Genomic DNA, 15041 nt, shown 5'->3' with positions numbered 1-15041 from the left:
CCCTTTGGACGAGGCCGGCCACACAGATCGACTGCGACCGGCGAAGAACTTGGCCCACCACTCCACATTGGTGGTTTCCGACAGACGTACTGCCCCATAAACATTCTTCATTCTCCGATGGAAGTTTACCTGTGTTCGTCTTTCGGCAGCCAAGAAAACAATAACAGCACTTTGGGCCTGTTAGGGAGCATTTGGTAATAACGTCGCCACAGTTAACGTTTCAGCGTGTACTCCAAACACATCGGAAAGCCACGAACGTTACGCTAATCCCTTGCCTATATGTCAGTGCTTATATACCCGCATCGCAGCCGCACTACGTCACATATACTCTGTAGCAACGTCCTCAAACGGGAACTTTTTTCTGGCACCTTATTAACCTTAACAAGCAAATTTTCCACTTCAAAGGGTTTCCAGTGGCCAATGGAGATTCTGGTCATAATTTATTGACAAATTCCATGTTGGCTTGTGTCTCAGGTTTTTCGGCCGACGTTTGTTTGGAGCTTTTTCTGACGTTTCGTAAGCACGAGTGCCTGGCATTGTCAAAGCTTCACCCTGCATTGCTGGTGGTGGACTGGAGACCAAGTCGCGACCGCGGATTATTTGTTGCTGGCGCACCAACGTCCGAGGACTTTTCCGCCGCGATTCTCCTCTTGCTACCTGCAGCGGTCGTTTGCAGCACGGGAATCCAGGACCCGTTCACTTTGGGGCTCTTTTCTTCCTTGTTGAAGCTACTGTCATGTTTAATGTATTTCTATAGCTTCCCTGAACAAGCAGGTGTGATAGCTCTTCTCTGCAGCGAGAACTTCCGTGTTGGCGAATTCTACGATGTGGTCGGCCTCACACAGCGCGTGCTCTGCCACGGTCGATTCCTCTACCTGCCGCTTACGTTTGTTGATCCTGGTGTAGACTGATCGTCCAATCATTCCAACATAAACTTTTCCACTTGTTTATGACATGCAGTATATGCCCTAGTGGGCCCCTTTTCTCCTTTGTCAACGTGAGACACTCTTTGACTTCTTTGTCAGTTTATACGCCGTGTTTGCACAATATACGGCCGATTCTCCTCATCACTCTGCGTATGTATAGTAGAAAGACCCTACTCGATATTTCATTTTCCGATGTGTTACCTCACCAGATATTTGAATATGTAACACCTCTTATGTAACTGGCTTAGTATTCATTGCTACTAGGAATCCTTGTGTTGCATCACACGTCTGAGGTGCTACGGATGACATATTCGTCTTCCTTGCCTTACGAGTATATTAATCGAGGCTCTTTTATGCTCGGGTGTTGATTTTAAAGTATGTACAAAGTATGAATCCGTGTGTGTCAGTTTTAGGTACACGCTGTGTTCCAGGTTTTCAGCATCCCTCGTCACCAGCACTTTCAGAAATGTTAGTTGTTCGTCCTTTCCTCCTTCCATGGTAAATTGTATGTTTGCATGGAGGCAAGTCACCGATCTGTTCCTCGCTATTGCTCCACACAGCAGGGGACGTTGACGTATTTGTACCACGCCTTAGCTTACAAAGTTCCAAGTCCAGTACCTGTGCTTCGAAGTGTTCCATGAAGAAGTTGGCCACCACTGGTCTAAGTAGAGAAGTCATGGTGACCTCTTCCAGCTGGTCGTAGAAGTTACCATTCAAAAGCTCGTGGTGAGACATGCATGAAACAGTTTGGTGACGTGATGCGCGAAAATGGAACCGTTATACTCCGGAGAACCAATGAGTGGCACTTTGGTAAACAAAGAAACAACATCAAAGCTGACCAGGATGTCGTTCGGTCCAACATTTAGCTTTTGTAGCTTATCAGTGAAGCCGTGTCGGATCTGCGCTTCGTTATCGTTACGTCGTCGGATCCAATAGGTCTCACATCTTCAGCTCAGAAAGAGCGTAGGTTATGAGCAGAAGATCCAGTGCCTATTAAAGCCGACTGCGTAACCGAAAACTAAGAGCAGATCCGACGCAGCGGATCACACGGAATACAAATTGGTTAACCAAGGCGTCTTCTCTCTCGTCGGACGCACAGAATAACCTCCGCAACACAGAAACCCTATCGCCTCTGCTGTATGGATGACCAGAGATCCATAAGAATTATCTTCCATTGTTAGCACTCCTGGCTCCCCGACGTATAAACTGGCAAACACCCGGTCTTTCTGCTCCAGCCGCACGTGGCAAAGACTGACACATACACAAGGGACTCAGGACATTTCATTGAGAACCTGACCAATCGACATCCTGGTAAGTTCTGGTGTTGTTCCTCTGTTTACCGTAGTGCCACTCATTGATCCTCTAGAGTACATCGGTTCCATTTTCCCAAAAGACAGTAGCAAGCTATTTTATACATACCTCACCACGAGCTTTTTTTTTTTTTAGGTGGAATTATAACTTCTACAAAGAACTTTTATGAACAGCTAGAAGGCGTCGCTGGTGGTAGTCCACTTAGTCCCAAGTTCATGGAACGTCTCGAAGCACAGACGTTTGACTTTGGATTTTTTAAACCTGAGATGTGGTACAGATACGTTGACGATATCTTTGTTGTGTGGAGCCATGGTGAGGAACAACTCTGTGACTTCCTAAGACACCTGAACAGTTCCCCATGCCAAAATAAACTTTACCATGGAGCGTAACATAAAGAAGCAGAGAAAGAAGGACTACTGGAAGATATGGAGAACGAATATCAGGAACTGATACACTTACATGAGAAATTGACGACTCAGTTACAACAGTTAACAGAAGTAATAGAACGAACGCTAATACGTAAGAAACGAGGTTGGTTAGATGAGGGAGAAAAACTGTCAAAAACTGTTCTTGGAACCGTGGATAATAAGTAAATCAAGAAGTTAAACAGCGTAATTGTAAATGTAAGAGTCAGCGGAAGATACAAATGCAAAAGTAGACTGGCACACAACACAGATAGTAAACATGGAACAAGTAATATCAATGTTATTAAAACGGCCGGAACTTTGCATGAAGCAGTACATCATGCTGGTCATGGGCAACTGAGTGCATCGTAATTAAACCCAAAATAAATTTTGATGGCATTACAGAAAGTACAAAGAGACTTTCCAGAGGGACTTCTACATGTCGTGTCTGTAACAAGTAAGAACATAGCTTTATTTTATAGAGTGTCTGATGGAAGAGTGGATACTGATGAAGCTAGTTTGCACATTAAAATACAGTTGCCAGTAATAGGTATAAATGTCCAATACCAGTGTTACGTGGTACATCGAAATCCGATGAAATGTAACGCAAATGGGAAATGGATACAAATTCAAGCTCATGAAGTATTATTAGTTCCTACACGGAGAGATAATCATGTAAATATGTCTATAATAAGTTTGAAAAATTGTATTAGAGAAAATGTTATTATCTGTCCAACAAGGGTGATACAAGTAGACAACCAATCATGTTAAATGCAGTTTTTAGAGAAAATGGAAGCAGTAGAGTACGCCAAAAAAGTCATACTTCCTCAGCCAAAATTCCAGAAATTTGGAGATCACTGGATTTACTCTATATCTTCACCTGAAACAGTAATTATCATTTGCTATGAATATGGTAAACCAACTGGGATAATGAAACTAGAGTTACAGGATAATGGATTGTTAATTGATGAAACAACATGTGAAATAGCAGGGAGACAATTTCACGCTCCTGCTACCATCCCAAGCACAAGAATGATTAACTGGACCTGACCAATTATGCACTGGCTGTAGAGTCCGCCACACACTTTACCTAACCGAAAGCTACTGTTTACTGACGATAGAGTAGAATCCACTTTGCTAAAATGCCTAGACGAGTAACTTCAGACAAAACATATATTTGCGTCACTGGAATACTGCATCATGTGGAACAATATCATAAGAAACTAACACAAAATACAGTTATTTTCAGTGTATCAACAACAAGCATAATCTTGTTTCTAGAGTTCATTTGTGCAACATACTTTTGCATAAGGCGTAAGGTATCCCACTCAAATTAGACAACCATCCATCAGATACCTATGGAATGGATATGAACTAGTAATAAGTTCAAATGGTTCAAATGGCTCTGAGCACTATGGGACTTAACATGTATGGTCATCAGTCCCCTAGAACTCAGAACTACTTAAACCTAACTAACCTAAGGACATCACACAACACCCAGTCATCACCTAGTAATAAGTAATGGAAATAAAAAGTATAAATAAAGTGTGTAACCAGGACAGAATGATAAGCAGATTACTTAAGCTTTGATTCAAGATAGGTTGAGAAGCAACACCGAAAACTCTAGTAAAGTAGACTTTTAATTACAAGACGGTTATAGTCTGATTAGTGATAAGTGAAAAAGGGAAAGTTCGGGACGCATTTCTTAAAGAGGAGGGGTAGGAAATTAGAAAATTTTGTTAAAACTCATTTTTATTGCGAAATGCAATATTACGCTAAGCCAGAGACAGGGGCTGAAGCAGGAAATGTTCCATTTTGTTGAAAGTGCGCCAGGCCTTCGACACATTACGACACCATCTGCCGAGTCAGAAATAGGCATTCATCAGAAAGAAGACTGTGACAGAATACCAAGGGAAAAGAGAGACAAGCATATTCGTTAGTTTGTAAGACGTGGTGCAAGAAACTCTATATGTTTCAATAACATTTTATGAGGACATGACGCAGCAGATAACAGCTCGTTAATTGAGTATAGCAGAATAAGGACACATGCGGTCATTATAAACTGAGCGTCACACCACAGCCTCGTGTTGGCTCCTTTTAAATACTCTAGTTCTCCTGCTGTTGTCAGTTGATCATTGGGATCAGTGGGACCCACAGTAATAGCACTCACTTCTGTGATTACAATACTGCACTGAATCTATGTCCCAGAAGCTTCATCACAGTCTATGAACTATTTGAAGAAGTACTCGAGATGATGGTTTTCACCTGACGAACATCACTGTAATTAACATTTCATAACTGGGATTCACAGTCATGTGAAATTTCTCGAAAGACATCATGTTTGCGCCAGTGACTGCTAAACTTTTTATTTCCACTTTTGCAATTTCAACCTTAGGCCATTATCAAGTGCAGATGTTTTGGCTTTAAGCCATGTCTACTTTATTCAAACTGACACATTTATATGTCGTTGTCATAACAGCAAATGACAACGACATGTAAATGTGTCAGCTCGTACAAAGTAGACATGGCTTGGAGCCAAAACATCTGCACTTGATAATGGCCTAAGGCCGAAATTGCAGTAGTGGAAATAAAAAGTTTAACAGTCACTGGAGTAAACATGACGTCTTTCAAGAACAACACTGTGCTTGCCAACCACTATCTACGGGTGCAAAAACTTACTGTCTACAGACAACACCACATTGCACAGAACTTCAATGCAGAAGCCAGCAATAGGGCCTCTTGGGATCCACATTCTTGTTCATCCAGGCGCCTCTGGTTGCTGAAACCTACCAGCCTGATCAAATAACCATGCAAATAGCGACACTAGGTACACCACTGATGGGACATCTAGGGTCATGGTACAGAGGCTCCTCTGACAGCCAGTTCGATACCAAACTTTCGCACTTGGCATAGTTGCTGCCTGCCAGGTGGCAACCCACTGCAGTGCCGAGGTCACTAACACCGTCGCCTGGGTGTGCAGTCCCTGAGCTGACTAAACCGATGTCAGCTAGAATTCAACACACAGCTCAACGAAGCATCAGCCGAGCCTGGTGCGGGAGAGCAATGAACTGCAAACACAGTGAATGGATGATTGAACTGTAATAATGTTTCACTACCGTCACAGTTTCCTAGCAGTCATCCTCAACTCACACACGAGTCTCTCTTGCCTTCCCCCCCCCCCCCCCCCCCCCTCTCTACCCCCTGCAGTAGATATGTACGTCCAAATAGATTCCATGTGCACTGACTTCTGGAAAGCACTCGATTCAGTTCAACACTGCCACCTAAGGATGAAAATGCGAGAATACGGAATATTGGACCAACTGCGTCTTTGGTTTGAACACTTTTTAGCAAACCAACGCAGCATGTCACCCTGCATGGAGAAAAGTCTTCAGACATAAAAATGACTTCGCGCTTGCCCGAGGGTAGTGTTGTAGGACCATTGCTTTTCCACAACACACAGGGTGTTTTTTTACCTTAAGATAACTAAATATCCCACAAACCACCCGAAAAAAATGTTACAGGTGAAAACTTAATGCAAGTAAAAGGGACATCAGCCAAAGGCACCGCTGGGCACCTCCTGCCCACCACTCCTGTATGGTCGGGATCAATTTTTTATTGAAAGAAGTCGATTACAGTGCTATCTACCACAAATGGGAAATAACGATTTGAGTAATACACTACTGGCCCTTAAAATTTCTACACCAAGAAGAAATGCAGATAATAAACAGGTATTCACTGGACAAATATATTATTATACTAGAACTGACATGTGATTACATTTTCACGCAATTTGGGTGCATAGATAATGAGAAATCAGTACCCAGGACAACCACCTCTGGCCTTGATAATGGCCTTGATACGCCTGGGCGTTGAGTCAAACAGAGCTTGGATGGCGTGTACAGGTACAGCTGCGCATGCAGCTTCAATACGAAACCACAGTTCATCAAAAGTAGTGAATGGTGTATTGTGGCCAGCCAGTTGCTCGGCCACCATTGACCAGACGTTTTTAATTGGTGAGATATCTGGAGAATGTGCTGGCCAGGGCAGCAGTAGCACATTTTCTGTATCCAGAAAGGCCTGTACAGGACCTGCAACATGCGGTCGTGCATTTTCCTGCTGAAATCTAGGGTTTCACAGGGATCGAATGAAGGGTAAAGCCACGGATCGTAACACATCTGAAATGTAACGTCCACTGTTCAAAGTGCCGTCAATGCGGACAAGAGGTGACCGAGACGTGTAACCAATGGCACCCCATACCATCACGCCGGGTGATACGCCAGTATATGTGTTCACCGCGATGTCGCCAAACACGGATACGACCATCATGATTCTGTAAACAGAACCTGGATTCATCCGAAAAAAATGACGTTTTGCCATTCGTGCACCCAGGTTCGTCGTTGAGTACAACATCGCAGGCGCTCCTGTGTGTGATGCAGCGTCAAGGGTAACCGCAGCCATGGTCTCCGAGCTGATGGTCCATGCTGTTCGTGCAGATGGTTGTTGTCTTGCAAACGTCCTCATCTGTTGAGTGAGGGATCGAAACGTGGCTGCAAGAAGCGTTACAGTCATGCGCATAAGATGCCTGTTATCTCGACTGCTAGTGATACAAGGCCGTTGGGATCCAGCACGGCGTTCCGTATTACCCTCCTGAACCCACCGATTCCATATTCTGCTAACAGTCATTGGATCTCGACCGACGCGAGCAGCAATGTCGCGATACGATAAATCGCAGTCGCGATAGGCTACAACCCGACCTTTATCAAAGTCGGAATAGTGATGGTACGCATTTCTCCTTACACGAGTCATCACAACAACGTTTCACCAGGCAACGCCGGACAACTGCTGTTTGTGTATGAGAAATCGGTTGGAAACTTTCGTCATGTCAGCACGTTGCTCACCAATTAAAAACGTTGTAGGTGTCGCCGCCGGCGCCAACCTTGTGTGAATGCTCTGAAAAGCTAATCATTTGCATATCACAGCATCTTCTTCCTGTCGGTTAAATTTCATGTCTGTAGCACGTCATCTTCGTGGCGTAGCAATTTTAATGGACAGTAGTGTATGTACGTATTTCCTGGCGGAGAAACAGAATATACAGTAAAAATAGGGGGAGGAATTTCCGTTTGAAAATATAAATTTGTCTCCGTCCACGCAGAAGGGGTTGATAGAAGGCGCAGTTGTAGCACAGACAGAAGTCCCCTTTACTAATATTAACTTTCCACCCTGAACATTGTCTTCTTACAGTAAGCTGTTATCTAGATATTTAATTGTCTAAAGTTCAGACAGACACCCTGAATATAAAAGACGTTGAAGATGTCGTCGGAAGTTGCATGAGGCTTTTCGCAGGTGGCGCTGTTCAGCATAGACAAATTACGGCGCCAGAAAGTTGTAGTGAGATGCAGGAAGACCAGGAGAGGATCGCCGTTTGGTGTAGGGAGTGGAAACTGACCCTCAATGTAAACAAATGCAACGTATTGCAAATACATACACAGAAAGATCCTTCATTGAACGATTACGAAATTGCAGAACAATCACTGAAAGCAGTTACTTTCATACAGTATCTAGGAATATGTGTAGGGAGCGATTCTGGAGTGGAACAACGACGTAAAATCAAACGCGATTAAGGAAGATGCAGGACTGAGATTCATTGGCAGAATCATCAAGAAATGCAGTCCATCACTAAAGCAAGTAGCTTACAAAAGAATCTTTTCATTAACACTTCAATATTGGTCGTCAGTGTGGGATCTGTAGGCCAACGGCCTTGCCGCAGTGTTAGCACCGGTTCCCGTCAGATCACCGAAGATAAGCGCTGTCGGGCTGGGCTCGTACTGGGGTGGGTGACCATCCGGTTTGCCGAGCGCTGTTGGCAGGCGGGATGCAGTCAGCCCTTGTGAGGCAAACTGAGAAGTAGCGGCTCCGATCTCGTAAAGTGACACACGTCCGGAAGAGCGGTGTGCTGACCACGCGCCCCTCCATATCCGCATGCAGTGACGCCTGTGGGCTGAGGATGACACGGCGGCCGGTCGGTACAGTTGGGCCTTCATGGCCCGTTCGGGCGGAGTTCAGTTCAGTTTTAGTATGGGATCTGTACCAGACAGGATTGATAGAAGGAACAGAGAATATCCAAAGGAGAGCAGCACGATTCATTAGAGGTCCATTTAGTAAGTACGAAAGCGTCAAGGAGCTTCTCAACTAACTCGAGTGGCAGACGTTGCAACAGAGGCTTCTTGTATCTCGGTATGGTCTGCTGTTGAGCTCCGATACCGTCTCTAGAAGGGTAAAAAAATACACGAGTTTATTGCTTCCCCCAACGAATATCTCGTGAAAAGGTCGTCGGGATAAAATTACACAACTGGTCATTAAAATTGCTACACCACAAAGATGACGTGCTACAGACGCGAATTTAACCGACAGGAAGAAGGTGCTGTAATATGCAAATGATTAGCTTTTCAGAGCATTCACACAAGGTTGGCGCCGGTGGCAACACCTAAAACGTGCTGACATGTGGAAAGTTTCCAACCGATTTCTCATACACAAACAGCAGTTGACCGGCGTTGGCTGGAGAAACGTTGTTGCGACGCCTCGTGTAAGGAGGAGAAATGCGTACCATCACGTTTCCGACTTTGATAGGCTACAAGCCTATCGCGGTTGCGGTTTATCGTATTGCGACATTGCTGCTCGCGTTGGTCGAGATCCAATGACTGTTAACAGAATATGGAATCGGTGGGTTCAGGACGGTAATACGGAACGCCGTGCTGGATCCCAACGGCCTCGTATCACTAGCAGTCGAGATGACAAACATCTTATCCTCATGGCTGTAACGGATCGTGCAGCCACGTCTCGATCCCTGAGTCAACAGATGGATACGTTTGCAAGACAACAACCATCTGCACGAACAGTTCGACGACGTTTGCAGCAGCATGGACTCTCAGTTCGGAGAGCATGGCTGCGGTTATTCCGGACGCTGCATCACAGACAGGAGCGCCTGCGATGGTGTACTCAATGACGAACCTAGGTGCACGAATGGAAAAACGTCATTTTTTCGAATGGATTCAGATTCTGTTCACACCATCATGATGGTCGTATCCGTGTTTGGCGACATCGGGGTGAACGCACATTGGAAGCGTATATTCGTCATCGCCATAGTCGCGTATCATCCGACGTGATGGTATGGCGTGCCACTGATTACACGTCTCGGTCACCTCTTGTTCGCATTGACGGCACTTTGAATAGTGGACGTTGCATTTCAGATGTGTTACGACCCGTGGCTCTACCTTTCATTCGATCCCTGCGAAACCCTACATTCCAGCAGGATAATTCACGATCGCATGTTGCAGGTCCTGTACGGGCCTTTCTGGATACAGAAAATGTTCGACTGCTTCCCTGGCCAGCACATTCTCCAGATCTCTCATCAATTGAAAACGTCTCGTCAATGGTGGCCGAGCACCTGGCTCATCACAATACGCCAGTCGCTATTCTTGATGAACTGTGGTATTGTGTTGAAGCTGCATGGGCAGCTGTACCTGTACACGCCATCCAAGCTCTGTTTGACTCAATACCCAGGCGTATCAAGGCCGTTATTACGGCCAGAGTTGGTTGTTCTTGGTACTGATTTCTCAGGATCTATGAACCCAAATTGCGTGAAAATGTAATCACATGTCAGTTCTAGTATAAATATTTGTCCAATGAATACCCGTTTATCATCTGCATTTCTTCTTGGTGTAGCAATTTTAATGGCCAGTAGTGTATATTCAAGCCTACACAGAGGGCTACCAGAAACCGTTCTTCTCGTGACCCACAAACGACTGGGACAGGAAAAGGAGGACGTGATAATGGTACACAAAGAACCCTCTGCCACACACGGTAAGGTGGCTTGAGGGGCGTAGACGTAAAAGTAAATACGGTAACGTAAATAAGGGCAAGGAGCAGTTCAGTCGCAAGCACACAGAAAACGTCGTTATCCTTGTGGGTGATCGAGGAGCGTCAAAACGCTACAGTCAATACTAAACGCGCACAGCCGGCTTCCAGACGCATCCGTGTCTGGACTGAGCCTACCGTGTGTCCATAACGACTCCTTCAACGACAGGGCGGTAAACCCCAATCTCCCCTCGTCTCCGTTCCATTTTCCACACAGCGGCAGGTAAGCACTATGCGTTCTCGCGCTCACTCTTAAAACGGTCAGCGGTCAGCTCCTTCTCGCAGAGTGGTTCCTTCTGGCACTCACATTTCCCTTGATCTCTGTCGCACAGTTCGATCTCGCCAAGCTTCCCTCTTAAAACTAAACCACTCCCGAACAGGCCATGAAGGCCCAACGTGACCGACCGGCCGCCGTGTCATCCTCAGACCACAGACGTCACTGCATGCTGATATGAAGGGGTATGTGGTCAGCACACAGCTCTCCCGGACGTATGTCAGTTTAAGAGACCGGAGCCGCTAATTCCCAGTCAAGTACCTCCTCAGTTTGCGTTACAAGGGCTGACTGCATCCCGCCTGCCAACAGCGCTTTGCAAACCGGTTGGTTACCCATCCAGGTACTAGTCCAGCCCGACAGCGCTTCGGTGATCTGGCGGGAACCGGTGCTACCACTGCGGCAAGGACGTTGGCAAACCTCCCTCTTACACGTAGCAAATAATGAAATAAGAACTACTCTGCCACGCATTTATAATAATTTAATGCCGATATACGTCCAATTTACGCGAATATACATCTACATCTACGTACATACTTTGCAGGTCACAGCTTGATTCGGGAGAGGGGATCAAACAACGAGATCGTCGGTCCTATCGGATTAGGGAAGGATTGGAAGGAAATCGACTGTGGCCTTTCAAAGGAACCATCTCGGCATTTCAGGACAGCTTCGATGTATTGGTGGAACCTTACCTGGTGGGGATCCCAAACTCTCGAGCCACACTCAAGAATGACTCGCACAACCGTCCTAAACGCGGTCTGCTTAACTCGTCCAGTAAACCGAACTTGGTCACTCACCTTCCCTACTACCGGCCTCTCGTGCTCATCTCATTTCGTAACGCTTTGCAACATCACGTCTAGATATTTAATCGATGTGACTGCATCAAGTGGCAGAGTACCAATTCTCTATTCGAACATTATGGGATTGTCTTTCCCACTCGTCTGCATTAACTTACCGTTTCCTACTTTTAGAGAAGGCTACCAAATTTTGTCTAAATCGTCCTTTATCGCCCTACAGTCACTCAATGACGACACCCTCCCATACACTACAGCATCATCAGCGAACGGCCCCAGACTGTTACTCACCCAGTCTGTCAGGTGATTTATATGTATAGGGAATAAGAGCCGTCCTGTCACACTTCCCTGCGGCACCTCTGACGATACCCCTGTCCCTGACGAGCTCTCGCCACAGAGGTCAATGTATTGGTTTGTCTTATTTAAGAGCTCGTCTACCGTTCACGTCCTGTATCCTCGTACCTTCGTTAATAGCCTCTAGAGGGGCACAGTGTCAAAATAATACGCATAATATAGCAATCTCTCATGTTCTCATCGAACGGGGTGGGACGGCGACCGACCCCATTGGATGTAGTGTGAACGGACGGCGGTTTTCAAATCTCCGTCCAGCCATCACGATTTACGTTATGCCTGATTTACGTAAATAGCTAGAAACGAATGCCGGGGTGGTTCCCTCGGAACGTAGACGGCCGATTTAGTTCTGCCAGACTGAGACTGTGGCCATCTCTGATGACCTATCAGACCCTAATTTTCAGCCTTTCCTTTTTATTTCCTCGCTTAATGAAATGTAGATTGGTAATTACCAAGAATGATTGCCTATCGCAGTCGCTGGGTCTTAACGATACATATCTAACGCACGATCGTGAATCGTTCATGCAACTCTGGTGCGGGCGTTATGAGTATGTTTACACCGGTCACTACAGCAATGACAAAAGAAGAGCGTTACAAAAATACCTGCAATTACAAAGGAGACGACTTACCTTACTCGTCGTCGGTGTTGTCGTCATGTTGAAGTCCATTACGGTGGTCTGGTTGGATAATTTGGAAGAGTCGAACCATGTATTCTTCCTGATACTCGTTCGTTTTCCGCACTGTCCGTAATGAAATTGTAACGGTATTTCAGCATCGAAACTGTTCTTACGAAGCTTTAGACACTTCGCACCACCACAGTCTACCCAGTCCCTTCTTCCCCCGTCTCGTAGTACCCCATATGTGCGACAAAAAGTCAAACAATTTTCTACGCTGGATAAACATGGAATTAGACTTTTCCATGTGAGAGAATCCGCTGAAGAAACATCAAGAACACCAAACATCTCACTCACTAACGACATACTTCGTCTGGGTTTCCCTAGCAACTCACAGATAATTCGCGGAGGTATGTAATTTAGAGCAATTACGGCAACAACGGGAAATAGATGAAAATGACGATCACAAACAATTAATCACAACGCCCACCACCGGAGTCGCATGATCGATTTACGATCGCACGTTCGATATGTATCGTTTGAACCCAGCGACTCTTGGAAATTACCTGTAGATTTTGGTAAAAGCGTTTAACGAGACATCTTCTTTGCTATTACGCTGGTGCATAAGTTTGTGGCGTTTTTGCTTTGCATGTTGGTATTCCGGCTGCTGTGCGTTTATTTACCGAGTATCAGTTTATATTTGTAGTTCGCTGTTGCTGTTTGAGTTTGCATTTTGTTGTTTTGTCATTGGAGATAATGAGTAGAGCTGTGGAAGGTAGAAAATAGGAGTGCCATTGGAGAAATCGGAACATTTCTGACATATTCTTCTGTTTCTCAGTAGAAGGGTGACAGCAGTGGAGACAATCAGAAACATTTACCATTGGACAGAGAACAGCAAGAAAATGGTTTTTTAGTTTTATGGAGGATTGTTTTGAGATTAGTGACTTTCCACGTTCAAGACGACCTTCCCGAATTTGATGTAAATCGTTTAAACGCGTTAAGCCACAATGATACATTTCAATGTGATCGAGAACTGGCAAATGTAATGAACTGTGATAATCCACCATAATGCGACTTTGTAGTGCAGTGGGGAAGGTTCAAAAATCGGGTGTATAGGTATACCACATGGTCTAATCCAAAATCACAAAAATCAGCATGGTGGGCAAATGCTTGCGCATCATCAGTTAGCTCGGGAACAACACCGACCATTCCTGTCCGGTATCGTTACTGGCGACGGTAAACGGTTGCTTTGTGCTAACTTAAGGAAAGGGATGGAATGGTTGTGCCCAAACAAGGCACTAATTCGCCGTACAAAGACCTGTGCGCATCCACAAAAGATAACGTTGCGCATTAGGTGTGGTGTACTGCGAGTTGCGTCCTTGAGTGCAACCATCACTGCTGACATTTGTCGCCAACAAGACGTTTAGCAGACGCAATCGAAGAACAACGACCACGTGGACTACCTGAAGCGATGCTACTCCACGGCGAAGTCCTCCCACATTCTGCTACACTGAAAACGTTATACAGGGACTGGGTTTGGAAGTCATCCCGCACCCACCTTATTCACCTGATTTTGCGCCGTCAGATTTTCACCATTTACCCTCCCAGTCCAACAGCCTTCAATGAATTTGTTTTGCGGATGCGAATATCCCCCAAACTTGGTTCGACGAGTTCTTCGGCTCAAAAGCACGTGATTTCTACAGTCGCGGTGTCGGGAAGTTACCCGAGGGTTGGAAGACTATTGTGAACTTATGCACCAACTTAATATTTCGCAGCAGGCTCTGGAATTTAGACAGCGAGAAAGGAAACAACTCAGTTTTCTGTAAAACGCAACGACAGCACTGCCCGTTTACACTGACCACCTTTCGAGAGTAGCTTCGTATCTTCCGCGCTGAAATGCTTTGTGCGAGCGGCGCTTCAGGGAAAGAGGGCCTGACGTAGTGTTCTAGTGGGGTGTGCGCGACGGGCTAGTACAGTGGAGACACGTAGCAGCAGCAGCAGCAGCAGCGCAACACGTGGGGTGAGAGCAAGACTCGGTTTCTTTGACGGATAACTTTTGCTGGTGACAGTCACGTTATTTCTTGCACGGCGCTTTTAGCAATGTGATTGCCATTTTCAAGCACCTGTTTCCGTATATCGACAGTTCTGCAAAACCCACGGAAAAAATGTGAATACGTTGTGGAATAATTAAATCAAAGAAAATTCTCATTGACTGCAGCGAATGTTACTTTATAAACCAATTCTTACAGTCATAGGCATTTACTAGCCATTTCTAATGGATGAAATAGAATTAAATCGTGACGATTAGCTACTTAAGCTTCTATTGGGGGGGGGGGGGGGGAGGAGGGGGGGGGGGGGGAGGAGGGGGGGGGGGGGGTAGTAGGAGGAAGTCAAACGAGCCGATTTGGAGCACGAGAGGCACCAGAGGACATTTTCATTTCCATTGTCTATACTTT

The 15041-nt window shown here is 45.5% G+C and overlaps 1 pseudogene; it reads left to right on the top strand.

Moving 5' to 3' along the window:
* The first annotated feature begins 8389 nt into the window (after positions 1-8389).
* LOC124620442 lies at positions 8390-8507 on the top strand (annotated as a pseudogene).
* The last annotated feature ends 6534 nt before the right edge of the window (positions 8508-15041 follow it).

This window comes from Schistocerca americana, chromosome 6 (genome assembly GCF_021461395.2).
Source record: "Schistocerca americana isolate TAMUIC-IGC-003095 chromosome 6, iqSchAmer2.1, whole genome shotgun sequence".
NCBI lineage: Eukaryota > Metazoa > Arthropoda > Insecta > Orthoptera > Acrididae > Schistocerca > Schistocerca americana.
This window is presented reverse-complemented; position numbering and strand designations above follow the sequence as displayed.